This window comes from Nothobranchius furzeri, chromosome 2, assembly GCF_043380555.1.
Source record: "Nothobranchius furzeri strain GRZ-AD chromosome 2, NfurGRZ-RIMD1, whole genome shotgun sequence".
Classification (NCBI taxonomy): domain Eukaryota; kingdom Metazoa; phylum Chordata; class Actinopteri; order Cyprinodontiformes; family Nothobranchiidae; genus Nothobranchius; species Nothobranchius furzeri.
Window position 1 is genome coordinate 91,095,573 of NC_091742.1, and position 15,870 is coordinate 91,111,442.

Sequence of the window (15,870 nt, forward strand, 5' to 3'; positions counted from 1 at the left end):
GGAAACCCTTGTATTTCTGACTGCAGAGTTAAAGAATGTCAGAAGATCATTTTGGTGCAGCAGATGGACGTGGAGATGGGTTTTCTTCCACAAACGCTCAATTTTTCTTCATTGGCGCTTCAGGCTGCGAAGGCTGTCATTAAACCAGGGAATAGGGTTCACTGCAGGAACTGATCTGGTTCTGACAGGACAGATGTTGTCCAGAATGGACAGGCAGTGCTCGTTAAACTGAGAAGTTAAGGAATCTGGGTTGTTATCAGAAGAACAGGGTGGATCAAAAGCAGCAGAAAAATTGCTAGCTGTGCTCTCATTAAGAAAACGAGAACTAACCATACGGCGAGCAGGAGGTGGGGACGCAGAAACTGACAAGTTAAAGAAAATGCAATGGTGATCTGAAATATAAACGTTCTCAGGACAAATACTGTCCGCATTTAGACTCAGGGTAAAAACAAGGTCTAGAGCACATGTGTCAGACACAAGGCCCGCGGGCCAGATGCGGCCCGCAGAGCATTTTTATGTGGCCCGCGAGATAAATATCAAAAATATATTAAAACTGGCCCGCTGGCCGATTTTACCGCAAAGACTTCAACTCCCATGATGCTTTGCGGCGTTAGCGCGGAGCCGACGTGCCCCCTCCTTTGTGTTTTTTCCAGCGTCTGCTGCTGGTGTCTGCAGCTCCACTGTCTCGGACAAACGAAACACTCCTCTCACTCAGCGCCGAGTTTACTCAGCTATTTTCTGACATTGAAGCCCAGAAACGGAGATTCTAGCCGCTCAGTAATGTGTTCACGACTGAAAGAGAAAGTTTTCCAACTAACTTCCAGACAGAGCTTATATAACACAGCGAGCAGCAACATGCTCAAACCAGCATGACTCTGTGGTTGCTGTCGTTGTGTTTCCTCCCCGACACACAACAACGTGGTCAAGCTGCTCAGACATGTTCAGCAGCACAAACCTATGTGAGCACCTGTTGTCATCTAATGCTGTCATTATTATGATGAAGATGAACAAAACAACAGGAGTCTCCTCCTCAGCTCAGATCAACCCCATGATGCAGGTATCTGGCTGGAACAGGTGAGCATCACAGTAAACCAGTGGAGCAAACTGAGCTTTAAACATGTTGGTTTTATGCTCTTTTTTGCTCCAAAACATGAAAGTTAACAGGTGAGATGTTGCATTTTCATTTAAGATAAAATGATATTTTTATTTTGTTGTTGGCACGAGAGAAAATATTTAAACTACAGTAAACAGGAAGTAGAAAGGCTGCAGATAGATGAATAGAAAATCCCTTTATTGTTCCTCAGTGGGGAAAGCTAGATGTCACAGCAGCGATGACACGTATTACAGGAGGAAAAAAGGAGAATAAAAAATAAGAAAAATGAACAAACAACAAGAAAACATAATTCCTGAATAGATTTTAAAAATGCTGATTATACCACAAGTAATGAATACCACTGATGCCTTTTATTTAAAACTGACTTGCTCTTGTGTAATTTGGTTATTCCACATTCAGTGTTAATGCAGAAATATGTTTGTTTCCAAATTTAAAGGTTCCAAATCGCATATATATTGATAAAGAAAATGTGCAAATTTGCCGTCACTTTTTCAAAAAATATTGAGTTTGGCCCTCGGCTCCGTCCCAGAGTTTCATTTCGGCCCCGTGTGAGTTTGAGTTTGACACCCCTGGTCTAGAGTGTGCCCCCTGGTGTGTGGGGGGCCAGAAACATGCTGGGTAAAGCCGAAGGTGTCCATAAGGCTGGAGAAATTCATGGCAAAGTGATCAGAGGGACCATCAATGTGGATGTTAAAGTCACCAACAATCACCAGTGTTGAGAGCTTCACATTGGAGGATAGAAAATCACTAAACTCCTGAAGGAAAGAACTGTTTGGACCAGGTGGACGATAGACCACAGCACAGTAGAACGGGTCCTTACGCCTGACTTTAATCAGCTGCAGTTCAAAGGAAGCAAAGTGACCAGAGGTTGTAAAGCTACATGGAAGATGGTCTCTGAAAACAACAGCTAGGCCTCCACCACGACCAGAACCCCGGGGCTGGCTAAGAAAAGAATAGCCACTCGGGCAGAGTTCAATCAGACCAAAATAATCAGATGTTTGCTGGCAAACTTCAGTCTGAAACAGAAAATCCAGGTTTTTAGAGATAATTAAATCATTGAGCAGGAAGGACCTATTGTTAACAGAGCGGGTATTTAATAGAGCCATGCTGAGTGAGGTGGAGGAATCAGAAACTACAGAAACAGCTGGAGTTAGTGGATGTAAATTAGCGTGGTTAGATCCACGGTGTTTATAAAAACCACTTATGGAGGGAACAGGAGGAGAAACCACTCAGGAATGTGGATAAACCGACCTTAAAAAACTTGGACGGGTGAACCACGCTGCAACGCGGCCTGGCGGGAATGCGGAAGTGGTGCTCAGGTCACCAAACAAAGGACAAGAAGCTAGAAGATCACGCCGATGTTTATTAGATAAACCACGCTTTAAGAGAAGTCTCATTCTCACCTGGATTCCTGCTCGTTTACCTCTTTTCCTCCGACGTTTTCCCGGGACCAGACAAACATCGCTAGAGGTGCGCAGCTCGGGACCATCGTTTGGCTCCGGACCAGTGTGTCACTCAGGTAAACAAACAGGATGATACGTCCTCAGGGCATCTTGGGCGATCGTGAACGAACGGAAGGACAAAAGAGTCTGGCGATCATAGGAGATGGTAGCAGGGACACTACTGAAGAGGATCGCAGACAGGAGCAAGGTGGAAAAGAGGTTAGTGGAGAAAGTTTGAAACAGTGGCCGGTGACTGCGGCTAAGCCAAGCACAGGCGCCATCTTGTTGCGGAACGGAAGAGGAAGAAGAGAGGGGGGCAGCAGTGGTGGTCCCCCTTTTTAAAAATTGGGACCACCACCCCGGTCTGATAGTCCACAGTAACTGCCCCCGATGACTACGCAATGTTGTAGCTAGTCAAGCAAGACAGTCCTACAACATTCAGAGCTGTGAGATACCCAGGTCAGATATCATCCACGCCAGGGGCTCTGCCGCTGCATAGTTGTTTGACTACCTCAGCACCTTCTGCCCCAGAGATTGGACAGTCCATCCCCAGGTCTCCCAGCTGTGGTTCCTCCTCTGAATGCGTGTCGGTGGGATTGAGGAGCTCTTCAAAGTATTCTCTCCACTGCCCGACTATAGCCCCAGTTGATGCCAACAGCTCCCCATCCCCACTGTAAACAGTGTGAGCAAGTTACTGCCTTCCTCACCTGAGGCGCCGGATGGTTTGCCAGAACCTTTTTGGAGCTGCCAAACTCCTCCCATGCCCGAGATTTTGCCTTAGCAACTGCCACTGCTGCACCTCGCTTGGCCCTCCGGTACCTTTCTACTGCCTCTGGAGACCCACAGACCAGCCATGCCCTGTAGGCTTCCTTCTTCAGCTTAACAGCTCCCCTAACCTCTGGTGCCCACCAGCGAGTACGGGGGTTACTGCCACGACAATTTCCAAGTGGAACAAGGCCCATTCAGTCTCAACGTCCCCCACTGCTCTCAGGACGTGGTCAAAGCTCTGCTGGAGGTGGGAGTGTAAGACTGTCTGGATAGGTTCATCTACCAGGCATTCCCAGCAGACCCTCACAATACGTTAAATGGTAAATGGTAAATGGCCTGTATTTGATATATTGCCTATCAGAGTCCTGGAAACCCCCAAGGCACTTTACAACACAGTCATTCACCCATTCACACACACATTCAAACACTGGTGGTGATGAGCTACGATGTAGCCACAGCTGCCCTGGGGTGCACTGAAAGAGGCAAGGCTGCCGAGCACTGGCACCACCGGTCCCTCCGACCACCACCAGCAGGCAACGTGGGTTAAGTGTCTTGCCCAAGGACACAACGACAGCGACCGACTGAGCGGGGCTCGAACCTGCAACCTTTCCGATCACGGGGCGAGCACTTAACTCCTGTGCCACCATTGCCAACAATATGTTTGGGTCTACCAGGTCTGCGCAGCATCTTCCCCTGCCATCTGATCAAACTCACCACCAGGTGGTGACCAGTTGATAGCTCCGCACCTCTCTTTACTTAAGTGTCCAAAACATACAATCTCAGGTCAGATGATTCAACTACAAAGTCAATCATTGACCTGTAACCTAGGCTGCCCTGGTACCAGGTATACCAATGGGCATCCATGTTTGAACATGGTGTTTGTTATGGCCAGACTACAACTTGCGCAGAAGTCCAATAACAGAACATCACTCGAGGTTATATTAGGCTGGCCATTCCTCCCAATCATGCCACTCCTGGCCACACACTATCATTGCCAACGTGAGCATTGAAGTCCCCCGGCAGGACTATGGATTCCCAATTCAGAGCACCATTTAGTACTTGTCCCAAGGACTCCAACAAGGGTGGGTACTCCCAATGCTATTTGGTGCATAAGCACAAACAACAGTCGGGACCCCTTTCCTGACTCAAAGGCGCAGGGAAGCTACCCTTTCGTCTCCCGGAGGAAACCCCAACATATAGGCAGAGAGTTTTGGGGCCAACAGCATGCCCACCCCAGCCCTCCGCCTCTCACCCTGAGCAACTCCAGCATAAAAGAGTGTTCAACCCCTCTCTAGGACTTGGGTTTCAAAGCCAAAGCTATGTGTGGAGGGGAACCAGACTAAATCTAGCCAGTACCGCTCAACGTTTTCCATACGCTCTAGCTCCTTCCCCACCAGAGAGGTAACGTTCCATGTCCCAATAGCCAGTTTTTGTTTCTGGGGATCGGACTGCCAAAGCCCCTGCCTTGGTCTGCTGCCTGATCCACATTGCACCGGACCCTTCATGTTCCTCCTATAGGTGGTGGGTCCACAGCCCATGTATCAAGTTCGGGATGGGCCTAATGGGTGAATGCTCGGCCACTAGGCACTCACTCACGGGCCCCCTACCCCAGGTCTGTCTCCAGGGTGGGACCCTGGTAACCCTCCTGGCTGGGTACTCTGGCTCTTTGATCTCACTTCCATGAAAAGTCTTCTGAACAGCACTTCCTCTCACCCTTTGTGGAGGGTTGAGTGGTTTTATAAAACACTTGGAGACGGATTCACATTTTGACAGCGTGGGCCTTTAATGAGTCAAATCTGCTCAAAACATACAACCTTTTGGACCGAAGACCAAAAACAAGAGCACAGCACTTCATTTTATACACTTCTGCTACAAGCACGAGCTGCACGTGCATGCACAACATGACTTCCAAAACTTGGTGATGTCCCAATGGTATTACAAGTCTTTTGACACTTGGTTGAAATTTTCCACTTCATGACAGATCTTTCCAAAGTTAGCTTTAACTTGACACTTGCACTTTAAGAATTAATAGCCCTGTCTAAATACTGTTATTAGAAGCTTGGGCCACTGGCCATCAACTTATCTGATAAGCACTTCTGCACGCAATGCATTCTAGCTCTGCCTGGAAACAGTCTTCAAAACAAAATTCCTGTGGAGCTGACGGGAACACATAAACTTTCCCATCAACAATCAAGCTTTTAACCTAAAGATTCACAATTCGGCTCAATACTTTTTGTACAGATGACCTCTTGACCTTTAAAGCCCCTACACCTTAACTAATTTGCCATGAGTGACCCTCCCAAGGGCACAAAGTGCCACAGACAACATAGCTCCGAGGCGTGATCTTCTAGCTTCTTGTCCTTTGTTTGGTGACCTGAGCGCCACTTCTGCATTCCCGCCAGGGCGTGTTACAGCGTGGTTCATCCGTCCAAGTTTTTTAAGGTCGGTTTATCCTCATTCCTCAGTGGTTTCTCCTCCTGTTCCCTCCATAAGTGGTTTTTATAAACACCGTGGATCTAACTCCGCTAATTTACGTCCACTAACTCCAGCTGTTTCTGTAGTTTCTGATTCCTCCACCTGACTCGGCATGGCTCTATTAAATACCCGCTCTTTTAACAATAAGTCCTTCCTGCTCATTGATTTAATTCTCTCTAAAAACCTGGATTTTCTGTTTCTGACTGAAGTTTGCCAGCAAACATCTGATTATTCTGGTCCGATTGAACTCTGCCCGAGTGGTTATTCTTTTCTTAGCCAGCCCCAGGGTTCTGGTCATGGTGGAGGCCTAGCTGTTGTTTTCAGGGACCATCTTCCATGTAGCTCTACAACCTCTGGTCACTTTGCTTCCTTTGAACTGTGGCTGATTAAAGTCGGGCGTACGGACCTGTTCTACTGTGCTGTGGTCTATCGTCCACCTGGTCCAAACAGTTCTTTCCTTCAGGAGTTTAGTGACTTTCTATCCTCCACTGTGAAGCTGTCCAGACTGGTGATTGTGGGTGACTTTAACATCCACATTGATGATCCCTCTGATCACTTTGCCATGAATTTCTCCAGCCTTATGGACACATTCGGCTTTACCCAGCATGTTTCTTGCCCCACACCTACCAGGGGGCACACTCTAGACCTTGTTTTTACCCTGAGTCTAAATGCGGACAGTATTTGTCCTGAGGACGTTTATATTTCAGATCACCATTGCATTTTCTTTAACTTGTCAGTTTCTGCGTCCCCACCTCCTGCTCGCCGTATGGTTAGTTCTCGTTTTCTTAATGAGAGCACAGCTAGCAATTTTTCTGCTGCTTTTGATCCACCCTGTTCTTCTGATAATGACCCAGATTCCTTAACTTCTCAGTTTAACGAGCACTGCCTCTCCATTCTGGACAACATCTGTCCTGTCAGAACCAGATCAGTTCCTGCAGTGAACCCTACTCCCTGGTTTAATGACAGCCTTCGCAGCCTGAAGCGCCAATGCAGAAAAATTGAGCGTTTGTGGAAGAAAACCCATCTCCACGTCCATCTGCTGCACCTAGAGGATCTTCTGACTAGGCTTGGGCGGTATTACGGTATTACCATATAAACACGGTATTACAAAATAGCGACGTGTCAGTTCCAATACCGTCATGAAAAACAGCTGTGCGACTGACCAGTTCCTCTATCCTCCCCATACTCCAGCTCTGCAGGGAGAGCGTGTTGGCTGTGTCAGAAAGTGACCTCCAGCTTACAAAGTCAATAAAAACCACAATTCTAAAAAAGCTGGAGGCCAAGTATGAATCTGATTCAGTGCGCAAATTAATGCGAAAATGCACTTTCCTCGATCCTTGTTACTGTGGCAGATATGAGCTTGATGACAATGCACTGGCGGAAATCAAAGCTGAATTACAGGCTGAGATCTTGAGCTTAGAGGGGCAAACAGCACCAGAAGCAGTGGCCATCCGAACCATAGAGGAACGAGCACAACCTGAACCCCCACGCAAAAAGATGTCTCTGGGGGCTCTCCTGCAAAAACGAGCCGCTGACGCTGCGCCGGAGGGTCCCGTCAGCGCAGAGCAACGAGCTGGAGCTGAAATAACAGCGTACTGTTTGGAACCTGTTATTCAAGGGGACAAAGACCCTCTTCTCTGGTGGAAATATGCTGGCAGTCGTTTTCCCCAGATGTCACGACTGGCCCGGAGGTATCTATGTATTTGTGCCACCAGCTCACCATCGGAGCGGGTTTTCAGCACCGCAGGTAAAGTTGTTGGTCCACAACGTGCAAACTTGAACCCAGAAAAAGAAAACATGCTGGTTTTTCTGGCGAGAAATCTTAACTAGATTTGCTGCAACATGCCGTAATGTTCACACTCCTGTGTGTGTGTGTGTGTGTGTGTGTGTGCGCGCGCGCGTGCGCACGCGTGTGGCAGTGTGACGGAGTTTTCTTTTTATAATTTTAATGCAGTTGTTTTGGTTGCAATAATTTTTATGATTTCAATGTTTATGGTTATACAACTCTTGTTGACTGTTACGGCCTATTTGCACTGTTTCACGCTGCTCGTTGATAAGTTGTTCATTTGATTTGCGCACAACAGCTGTCCTGGGTATTTATGTTGATTTATTGCTGTTGGACTGTTGACTCTTTGCACTTGTTTATAAGCTGCTTTTTTGTGTTAATAAATGTTGTTAATAGTATGTGAGTTGCGTTGTTATTTTTTTAGTAATTGTTTGGTATTCGGATTCGGAAAGGTGAAGGTCCACTTGAGGCTTACGTCATACTTTTTAAGTATTCACGGGTAAAATTAAGTGGAAGTTAGACGGTATTAAAATTTGGATACTGCCCAAGCCTACTTCTGACATCCTTTAACTCTGCAGTCAGAGATGTGAGGGTTTCCTATTTCTCCAACCTGGTGTCCCAGAGCAAAAGGAACCCCAAGGTGCTGTTTAACACCATCAGCAGCATTGTCTCTCCTGCCACTCCCACAGCCTCCATCCACTCTGTTGCAGACTGTGAGAACTTTCTGTCTTTCTTTGTGGACAAAGTCAATAAGGTTAGATCTAGCATCTCTCCTTCAGCCTTAGTCTTCAGTTCTCTTGTTCGCTCTTCCTTCTTCCATCTCAGGAACATTGCTAAGCTGAGTCCCATTCTGTCCCGCTCTGAACTTGAGACAGTTATCCACACCTTCATCTCCTAACGCTTAGACTACTGTAACTCTCTTTTCACGTGTCTGAGCAGAACCTCCCTGAACCGTCTACAGGTGGTTCAGAATGCCTGTGCTCGGCTTCTGACCAAGTCCTCCAAACACACCCACATCACCCTGCTTCTCCTCCAGCTTCATTGGCTGCCAGTCAATTTCAGGGTTAATTTCAAGATCCTGGTTCTGGTCTATAGGGCCTTACATGGAAGAGCACCATCTTACATTGGTGATCTTCTTAGTCCCTACACCTCCAGCAGGTCCCTGAGGTCCAGTGATCAAAGCCTACTGGTTGTGCAGCACCAGGCTAAAGACCAAAGGTGACAGATCATTTGCTGCTGTGGCCCCCAGACTCTGGGCCTCTCTCCCCCTGAGCCTGAGATCAGTGGACTCAGTGGTCTCCTTCAAAAAGCAGCTGAAGACTCACTTGTTCAAGCTGGCTTTTGTATGACCTTCTTCACCACTCTCTCTTTATTCTGCTCTCCCCACCTATTCCACCTTCCTCAGGATCCACTGATTTTCCTCTTTCCTATTCTTTTTCTCTCTCTTTCTTTACATTTTTTAACCACAATTGTCTATTTTTGCCCATGTTAAATATATTTTTAAACATTTTCTAAATGCTTTTTTACATTTTTAGATTTTTTGTTTTTGTGAAGCGCCTCGTGATTTTTATCTTGAGAGGTGCTATAGAAACGATATTTTCTTCTTCCAAGTGCTGGTGCTCACTTCCACTTTTAAACTGCACTTGGACACAGAGGACTGGGGGGGGGAAAGGGGTGACGTGGTGTCATCAGCTGGCGTAGGCCAGACAATGCCTGCACTGCCCGCTCACGACACTCATGAATACACCTCATCAACACGCACCAACACTGTATTGGAGCAGAGGGAGGAAGACTAGGGGTCTTACCACACCTCTGTTGTTGCTTGGCTTCCCAGGGCTGGAGGCTAGGAGGGGGATCTGGCCGTCTGGCTGGGGTCTGGGGTGGTGGGTCGCTTTGCACGGCGTTGGGTGGGGGGGCCTGCTCATCAGCACCCCAGCAGGAAGGGTCAAACTCTGGGAACCGGTGATGGTTGTACCCTTTGTGCAGCAGTACCGGTGTGTATGGGGAGCATGAGTGGGTGTCTGGTGTGCATTTTTGTATGTCTTAGGTTGTATGTGTATGTGAGAACATCAGGGAGGGAGTGCGTGACTGTTTGTGTATGACTGTATATGTTAGGGGTTGCATGACTTAATTTTTTTTAAAGTCGACAGTCAAGTAATGAAAATCGAGTCGACTTCGACTAGTCGTTGATGACGTCATACACCTGAAGCGGCGGGGGGTCGGTAGGTTCGCTGGAGTTTTTGACAATTAAAATTGCGCCCACATTTTTTTAATTAACACATCTCTTTTAACAACGGTAGTTTCTGCTTCCTACTTCAGTCCTCTCCCCCTCCCCCTGCGCAGCAGCAGCAAACTGATGCGCCTGCAGGCTCTCGGAGTTCCTGCTGTTCTAAACATTAAAATAATTATTTCATTTTATGTTCCTCACTTCTGATTACCTTCAATGGTGTTTGTTTGTTGCAACCAGGAGGTACAAAAGCAAACTTGTTTTTATTTGACTATTTTTCTGTCCTGTCTGTTTATTATCTTCCTGCATCTCCTCTCAGTCCTAAAGAAAAACTGCTACCTGGGTTCATATATATTCACCTTATGAGTTACCTTTGAACTGCAGTTCTAAAAGATCTATCGACCACAAAAACAGCAGAGTGCCGCTGCTCGCCGGCTGACTACAACGGGACCGTTTTTGCTGCGGAGTTCGTGCCGGAGCGGAGATAGTGGAATCTTGGGGGTGCGTAGGGCTGGGCGATATGACGATTTTAGACCGTTTTACGATCTACACATCTGACGGTCTGTCATTTTTTAGAGACCGTTTTATCACGATTCACAGCTCTGCTGTTGAATTTCTGCCTCTGAATGAAAAGGGAACTTACCTCAGGCGAATGACACGCCTTTGTTTGACCCTTAACCAATCAGAGTGAGTCATAGTAATATATTAGTGCCCCGCTTGTTTTCACCTGTGTGTGAACAAACATGGCTTCGGCCGCGGCTGAGCGACAACGAGGTTTTCGTTCCGAAGAGGAACGCAGGGTTTCCTTAGCGCGCGGCGCTAACAACTTAGCGAGGTGACATGTCTCGGAGGAAGCGTAAAAACACGTTGGACGCTTCTTCTGAAGCAGGAAAATAACACCGCTTCTTAAGCAGAGCACGACGCCGCCTCGGCTCGTCCACCCTCTGCCGAGCCGGTGTTGGTACCGGACTGAGCTCGGTCACTGGGTCGTTGGAGCTGCCCCTTGACTGCCTGATGGAAAACCAGCGGGTTTCATCAGACTCGTAGTTTCTTGTTTATGCTGGGGACCCCCTGTATTTTACCGCTCCCTCCTGCAGTCTTCCCCTATTAACATTTAAAATGATTCTGTAAATCCGTGTATCAATAGAAACAATCTCTGCCTCTGCCAGCTGCAGTAAATGTAGTGTCCAAATAATAAGAGGTGCATTCATCTGTGTATCTCCTTTGATCCGCATTAGTGATGTTCTCAGCACCAGAACTGGGAAGTTTGTTAGTAATTTTATTTATTAGGTGCATCTAACCTGTTCTATTTTTCTCTGAAATGAGATCAAATCAGTGCTTCTATGGGTTGTCTCCAATCTGCACTGGAAATTTTTACTTTATTTAGAGACTTGTTGCAGAAAATATTCAGAATGCGCAGTTATTTGCTACCACAAGCGATCTCTGTTCCAGCCGCACATCAGAGCCGTATTTGAGCTTAACTATCCACTACATGAGCAACTGGGAGCTACATAGTATTTTGAACAAGTTAATGTTTGCACAATACGTTTGCAAATGACATGTTTGCACTTTAAATATGTTTACGATTTTAATTTATGTTAAGTTACTTGAAAAACGAGAAAAACTTATTTTTGTAATTGTTTCTCTCAGGGCTTTTATCATCTCTGGTGTGAGTTTAAAATATAAGTGTGTTAGCACTGTGCTGATTATCCCTAATATGAATAAATGTTTATTTATTCAATGTTTCTCTTCTTTAATACGCAATTGAAGTGATGCTATTCATGGATAAAAAAAATCGTGATAAAATCGAAATCCTGATAAAATATTGGAAAAATCGTGATATTCTATTTTTGCCATATCGCCCAGCCCTAGGGGTGCGTCACCGGAGAACAAAACAGGTGAAGAGCCTCGCTCTGCAGCAGAAAAATGCATCAAGCACAAATAAAAGACAGAACACATGAAAAGAAATGAGCCGACATGAACGATCGCGTGTTTAATTTGTTTTTGAGGTGGTGACACCTGATTTGGCGGTGCTCAGGACGCAGATGGAGCGCGTCAACGATCAGAGCTTTGCATGCGCAAACCGGTTAAGATTAGGATGGGGGTGAGGGGAAGGTAAAATTGCAAGAGGGAAAAAGTCACAGTTTGGTTAAATGTCCGTTTTACCGCAGGTGTCAGTACTGACGCTCTGGCACAGCGCGTCGCCTCCGCCTCCCGACGCAGGGGCTCATCACCTGCTGGAGGACTGCATCTTGTCAGTCATTATCACGTGACAGCGACTAGTCGATGACAGGCATAAAAAGTCACTACAGAGCCGTGAAGTCGACTAGTCGACTAGTTCATACAACCCCTAGTATATGTTAGGTGGGGCCTTTGACTCCTCCCCTCTCCTGGGACTTCTTTTGCTGCTACACATCTTTGCCTCCCCTCCCCCTGCCACACTTATTTTTATGTTTATGTTTATGTATTTAGCAGACGCTTTTGTCCAAAGCGACTTACAAGTGATAATCGGCATGTTGCCCTTGAAGCTAACAACAACAATTACAACAACATCAACAACCATTTTCCAGTCAGTCATAGGTGGCAGTGAGGCAGCATGATAAATCATGGAGAGGTGGGAACAAAAGAGTGGACAGTAGGTAGGGGGACGTGTGCAGGGAGGGTGATAGTTTAGAAGATGCTCTCTGAAGAGCAGGGTCTTCAGGAGTTTCTTGAAATTTGAAAAGGAAGCCCCTGTTCTGGTAGTGCTTGGGAGGTCATTCCACATCTGTGGAACGATGCATGAAAAGAGTCTGGATTGTCCTGAGCGTGGTGTAGGCACACCTGGTGTGGAGTGTGGCATCTTGGTCTGCCTGAGTGTTCGCAGCTCCCAGGTCAGGGGGTTTAAGATTTTTGGTGTTTGCCTGATTAATCTCTGTGGCTGCCTGGTGGGATCTGAGTCCCTGGGCTCTGCTGGGTCCCTGGCGGGGCTGGTCGCCTCTGGGTCCCGAGTCGCTGGGTTCCGGGCTCAGCTGACTTGGGGGTGGGAGGCTGCGGGTGGGCCTGTGAGCTTGCCGCTGATATCCCCCGCGACTCTGCCGGCTGCTGGTTGTGGCCCCCTGGGGCAATCCTCTGCGCCTCTTGAAGGGGACAAGGGCTTTTGTGGTTGCAGTCTCCCTGGGGTCCCTGCGCTCTGAGGCAGCTCCTGAATCTCTAGGACTTGGAGCTCCTTCCATCTCCTACACATCTTTGGGGGGCAGATCTGTGGCCCCTCACACACTCTATTGGACGCTCATGTAGAGAAACCTTACATGAACAAGCGCGGGTATGCACACAGGTGCTCACATTTGTATTGACTTGGGCACGTTCAACACATATCTTGAGGCTGTGGTTGGCACTTAATGCACTGTGATTTATTATTGTTTGATTGTTCAGTAAAACAATTTTGATTTCATATTTCCTCATCAGGTTGACGCAGTGATAGCTTGCTCCTGCTGTATTGTTGTGTGTTGTTTTTCTTTTTTTTTTTCTCCTTCTTGTTACGACTCCGTTTAGGATCCGGGCAAAGTTAACCAGATGAAGGTACAAGGATGACTAGAGGGTAAAAGGAGTGGGAGGAGTCGTCGGGTTGTTAAATAACAATATATTTTAATAAAATAAAAGGAGGAGATATAACCGCCTCACAGGATAGTACCAGTTACACAAACGAAAAGGGGCTGGGGAACAAGCCCCAGGAATAAAATACAACAAATATACCAAGCTTTCTGGTTTAGCTGGAACCTCTAAAAGATAACAAAATAAAGGCTGGGGTTCTTACAAAATGTTCTTCTCAAAACACGATTTCTACACTTCTGGATCGGGACAAACAAAACTAACAAACAAAACTATAACCACCGTCTGTCTAGAGTATGACAGCTATTTTGGAAAACACGCACACTCTATTTGATTACAATCAAACACGAGTCTCAACGGGAGAGAGGAGCAGGGAGACAACCTATGGGTAAGAGTTGCTCCTCAAACTGCGGATCCCACGCCGTCTTTATCCTCTCTGGCACAGCTGAAATAATCAGTCCTCATCTCCTGCAGCTGTGCTCTCAGCGCTTCGACCGGGGTTTCTGGATGACATCACTGCAGCAAGTTCACTGTGAGGGAATCCCCGACATCATCACCATGGAGACGAGACACTCTTCCTGGTTCTCACAGTTTGCTTCTGCTCCGCCGCTCCACAATGAGTATGCCATTAAAAAAAAATACAATAACCGGTGATGGTTGTACCCAGTGTGCAGCAGTACCGGGACCAGAGTTAATAGGGTGTGTATGGGGAGCATGAGTGTGTGTCCGGCGTGCATTTTTGTAAGTCTTTGGTTGTATGTGTATGTGTGAGCATGAGGGAGGGAGTGTGTGACTGTATATGTCAGGTGGGGCCTTTGACTCCTCCCCTCTCCTGGGACCTCCTTTGATTATATAGATTTTCGTCTCCCCTCCCCCTGCCACACCTGGTGTGGGGTGTGGTGCCTTGGTCTGCCTGAGTGTTCGTGGCTCCCAGGTCAGGGGGTTTAAGATTTGGCGTCTGCTTGATTAATCCCGGTGGCTGCCTGGTGGGGTCTGTGTCCCTGGGCTCTGCTGGGTCCCCGGCGGGGGTGGTCGCCCCTGGATCCCGGGTCGCAGGGTCCCGGGCTCGGCCGGTTAGGGGGTGGGAGGCGGCAGGCAGGCCTGTGGGCTTGCCGCTGATATCTCCCGGGGCTCTGCCGGCTGCTGGTTGTGGCCCCCCGGGGCGATCCTCTGCGCCTCTCAAAGGGGGCGGGGGCCTTTCTGGTTGCAGTCTCCTTGAGGTTCCTGTGTTCTGGGGCAGCGCCTGGATCTCTGGGACTTGGAGCTCCCCCCATCTCCTACACATCTTTGGGGGCAGATTTGTGGTCCCTCACACTCTCTATTGGACGCTCCTATAGAGAAACCTTACATAAACAAGCGCGTGTACACACACAGGTGCTCACATGGTGCTGTCATAAGTATGGACTTGGGCACGTTCAACACTTGTCTCAAGGCTGTCGTTGCCACTAAATGCACTATGATTTATTATCGTGTGATTGTTCAGTTAAACAATGTTGATTTTATATTTCATCATCCCATTGACGCAGTGATAGCTTGCTCCTGATGTATTGTTGTGTGTCCCATTTTTTTCTGGTCTTCTCTTTCTGCAGGTCTAGAAACAGACTCTTGTTCATTATTGTTTATTTTTGTGGACACCCCCCCCCCCCCCCCCCCCCCACACACACACACACACCCTCTCTTCCCACCGTTTGTCTTTTCCTTTCTCTTTCACCTCTGTCTCCGTGTCTGGTCGTAATTACAAAGCATTCAAAAACAATAACAATAAAATTTGAAGTATCAGGTGTGACATTTAAAGCAGACGCTTTGATGCTCCACCTGAGAGTAAATCTGTAAGGCTTGTCACCAGCATTCAGACATCAATTCTGCTTGCTTCACAGCCAGACAGGACACGGTTTAAAAAAAAAGTCCCCACCACTCATGCACTTACAGGCCCAACTAAAGGGGACGTAACACTTCTGCATGTCTACAAGCAGACTTTTGTTCATCATTGATTGTTCATTTTTGCTGTTTACATTTATAGTAAATACATGAATACATTTTGAGTTGTTTACTTTAATTATTTTCCCCCCTTCAAGTAAGGGAAGGTGGTGGCCTAGGGCTCTCTATGGACGAACTGCCACAGGTCCATGGTGACTCCTGTCTAACATAATTAGAAAGTCCTGAAAGTCCTACACGGTTTATGAGCCTATCAAGAAATATGTTGTGGTCCACAGTATCACTGAGCTGTACTGAGATTGAGCATCATTAGAACAGATGTTTTGCCTGAATCTGTATTTTGACGAATATCATTTAATACCTTAATCAGTACAGTCTCAGTGCTGTGGTGTCTAAAGCCTGACAACAACAACAACAACAAAAAAAATCTAGCAAGTCTTTTTTTTTCTCCAAAAAGCTGTTCAGCTTGATCATAAATGCCTTTTCAGTAATTTGTCTGGACATGTGTGGCTGTAACTGTGGTCTGATTGTG

The 15,870-nt window shown here is 47.1% G+C and overlaps 1 protein-coding gene across 2 annotated transcripts in view; it reads left to right on the top strand.

Annotated features, from left to right (window-relative positions):
- LOC107374367 (trace amine-associated receptor 13c) overlaps positions 1-15,870 on the top strand; it is a 205,981-nt gene that overhangs the window by 54,082 nt on the left and 136,029 nt on the right. The window lies entirely within an intron of this gene.